Genomic DNA, 3,921 nt, shown 5'->3' with positions numbered 1-3,921 from the left:
TAGTAGAGAATAAATTGGTACATTTCTTTTATTGTCGTTTTTGCTTTCCTTTATAAACCAGCTTGGATGAAAGAAATATCATAGGGTAGTTAATCATCCAAAGGCTTGGTAGTGACACTGCTTTTTTCTTTGTGTTTTTTTTTTAATGCATTATTAAGGTTTCTTTTGAAGATGTAAAAAGAAAATTACCCATAAAAAAGAACTATAACTATAAATCTGAAAACATGTGAGATTTATATTGTACAAGTTTTTCTAATAATTCCATATAATTTTTGAAAATCTTGTTATTTTAAATAGTCCACAAATATCAGTAACTGCACACTTGAAATATAGTGATTCTTTCATATTCACCTATTTTACTATCACATATCACAACAGAAAGTTAGCTAGATTTTTCCAAAGAAATACCTACTTCCTAGCTTTAGGATATTTAGGAAACTCTAAAGACCTAAAGAATTAACATACACTCCTTACATATTTGGAGAATCCTGTGCATTGACTTTCAAACCAAAATGACAAGTGCTCCCATTCACTGATTCTGTTCCAAACGGGAACAAGAAGCCAAAGTGATAGGTGTCAGAGGATACTGTGGGGTTGGGTTCTTCACGCACCCAGCTGCATCCTGCCAGTCACTAATGCCAAAGAGGTCACTGTCAGCCCTGCTGACATCACGGAAAATGAATCTGCTGGACACCTGTGCTGTATCGATCACAGCAGGCATGTAGAACATGTTTGCTAGAAATATTAATGTTATAAAGTTAATGTTATTTCACTTTCTAGAGTGGGAGAGTGTCAAGGGGGAGAGCTATTAAGTCTTACCTGTCAGGATAAGCATAAAACGGAACTGTCCCAGAAAAGCAGAGCATGTGTTCACCTTACTTGTGATTTCGCAGAGTAAGCATGCAGATGTGCACCCCAAAGAGCTAATCTGGACCATAGTTCTGCTTTTCCTTTAAAGTCTTGCTGTGTAACCTCTAGCAAAAGGTGCACAGTAAGACTGATACCTGCTACGAGACGTAACTGTTATTGTTTACGGTTGACGACAGCTCTTCTGTGAGCAAACTGAGTCTCACGTAGCACAGAGTATACAATTGTGTTGGTAACATGTTTATGTGTCACGTGATTTATTTTTTATGCTAAAGATGGTTCTGGTGTGCAACTTTCTTACTTCACTCAGTAAAATGCCCTGCAAAATGGATTTCCTCTCAGATCTATACTTCTAACCTATGGAAACATTTGACATGAGGTGTGGATGGCGTAAAGGCACAAAGGGTGGCGAAATGTTTTCTCTGTGCCAATATTCCTGCTTTTTTCAGATATAGAAAACTACCCTCAGCCTGAAATCTAGAATACTGAAATTCTCACAGAGGGCACCTTAGCAACTCACAGAGACTGCTGACTCCTGAATCTTATCTCCGTGCCTTACTCAGTTTTTATGATATCAACACTTACCCAGGTTATTGGGTGCCTTGGCGCTTTTCCTGATATTAACCTTGAACATAGGAACCCTCCGCTGAAACATTAAAGGATTCTGAGATGTAGTTAAGGTTAAGAAGACAGATGGACACCATTTAAGAAAGTATATTTTCTCTCAAAAAATAAAACTGTTCTTAAAACATTTACATTTCAGGGTTACAAAAAGGGCTAAGTTAAATGAGAAAAGCCACGTAGAGCTCTTAGTACAATGCCTGGTACAAAAAACTATCATTAGTAGAAGTAGTAGTAATAGTAATAAAACTATGGATACAAATCCTTATTAGGAGAATTCAAATTATTTTTATCTATTTTTGCTCATGTTAAAAACAAAAATTTGAAATATCAGAGAAAATTCCTAAATATAGAAAGCCTTTCATGCATGTTTAGTTTTGCCCCAGATGACTTAGTGTTAATGTGTTAGGCGCATTTTAGAAAAAGATATTAGATTCTTTATAATGCTACATTGAGAAGACTTTTTTTTTTCCCCTTATGCTGACTCCACACATTCTTTTTTCCAGAATGAGCCATTTACCTAGTCTTCACTTTTTGCTTCCTCTGTTCAAGGTACTAAGCTTTTCAGGACTCATTTTCTACAGTACAATTTGAAATCACATTTAGTTGTGTCTTGCCCTGTTAATTTAATATTATACATTTTGCATGTAACTTTAAAGGTGACTGTAAAATAACAAAAATTTGCAAAGAGATATCCCCTGGACTAGGCAATGTAAACAACAGGCATTTAAAAACGGCAGCTGGCACTCTTAAGATTATGATGAAAGCCATGAAAGAAAGAATGGAAGGAAAGAAAGGGAAAAGAAAAGGATGAAAGGGGAGAGACAGAAAGAGGGAGAGGGAGGGAAAGAGAGAGAAAGAAAAAGGAAGGATGGAAGGAGGAAGGGAGGGAGGGAGGGGAAAAGAGACACCCCATTGGACAGAAGGACGATGTAGAGGGGACGGAGAGAGCTTGGGGGTGAACAGGAGGAAGGGAAGGAACACATCTTGGATCAGAAATGAAAATGACTCGAAGCCAAAGCAAAAAACAAAACTTGTTGACTACTCACGCTGAGTTCTAATTAAGCAAAAATAATTAGTATTTGTAAAAGGCTATACATAAAATGTTAAATTTCTATTGAACACAATGTAGGTAAACCTTTCAGAACACGCCCAGGGGATGCAGGTGTACCTGTTGTCGGGAGGGAGAGCTCCCTGTAGCCAAATTTCTTGTTCCTCAAAAGTCTTATCATGTAGACCCTAAGGGACTTGCCAATCTCCCTCTTCCTAATGATTTAAGAAACTCCTTATAACTTTCCTGTTCTTGAAAGCTCTTGAAAGATTAGGACTATATATCAGTATCAAAACCTTTGATTTAATCTCCTTGCCAGCAAGCAGGAAGTATGCTTTCCAGAGAGCAGTTCTACAGATGATCCCATCTCAAGGCTCTCTGTCCCAGGAGAAGCTCTGCTTCCAGACGGACTCTCAAGTGTAAGGGCCAAAAGGCTTGGCTCTGGGCTAACCTTGATCGAAGCCACAACAGAAGCTGTGAGACTGCTGTTCCCAAGTAACCAGACAGGAAAAAAAGTGACAAAGGATACTTTCACCCAGAACAGAACAATACAAGTGTTGAGATAAGAATTCTGTAAAGTCAAAATGAACAGACTGTGGAAAGGTTTAGAAAATGTGAAAGCACACTCAGGATTATTATGGCCTAGGACAAGTTACTGAAGTTACTGCCTGTCCTTAGACCTCATTTGAAAAAAAAAAAAGGTTAAATAAGGTATGTCCTAAAATCCCTTCTGGTGACGAATTAACGAATTAGCCAGTTTACAGAGAAGATAACAAGTGTGTGGAATAGCCTCTGCCCCTTGAAGCCATTTGAAAGCTTATTTGAGGACATTGCTGGTGGATGGAAAGTCTCCTGCCCTTTCTGTGGGTTCAGTGCTGTAAGCCTGAGTGACAACAGGGTTCAGAAGCACTGGCTTGTTTCTGAATTCAGACAGCAATGCCATGCGGGTTCTTCTTTACCCCAATTTCTAATGAAAAAGTTGTATGTACATGTGTGTGTGTTTAAAAACCTCTCTTGAAATCATTTGTTTCATTTCCAAATATGTTTTTAAATCTGATTGCAGTTCAAAGCACAGCTGAGAGGGCAACTGAGTTTAGAGAAGTCTGTGAGCCTTCTAGACAACCGCAGTCTTAGAAGATGACTAGATTTCTGACTAACTGGCTTTGTGGCTAAGCTCTGTGACTAGATTTCTGACTAACAGGCTCTGTTCAGATCCTGCCTCCAACACTGCCTTAACTGTGTGGTTCTGAGCAATTTACGTATCTTCATCTGTAAAATGGGGGTAATTATGGAATCTACCTTGGTGATGGTTATAAATATAAATGAGTTGATCAAAATTGGGACATTGTAGAGACACGGATGGACCTAGAGACTGTCATACA

General features: G+C 38.3%; 1 protein-coding gene across 9 annotated transcripts in view; it reads right to left on the bottom strand.

The window, feature by feature from the left end:
* MCTP1 (multiple C2 and transmembrane domain containing 1) overlaps positions 1-3,921 on the bottom strand; it is a 543,089-nt gene that overhangs the window by 19,815 nt on the left and 519,353 nt on the right. The window lies entirely within an intron of this gene.

The sequence above is a fragment of the Hippopotamus amphibius genome, chromosome 1, assembly GCF_030028045.1.
Source record: "Hippopotamus amphibius kiboko isolate mHipAmp2 chromosome 1, mHipAmp2.hap2, whole genome shotgun sequence".
Lineage (NCBI taxonomy): Eukaryota > Metazoa > Chordata > Mammalia > Artiodactyla > Hippopotamidae > Hippopotamus > Hippopotamus amphibius.
This window is presented reverse-complemented; position numbering and strand designations above follow the sequence as displayed.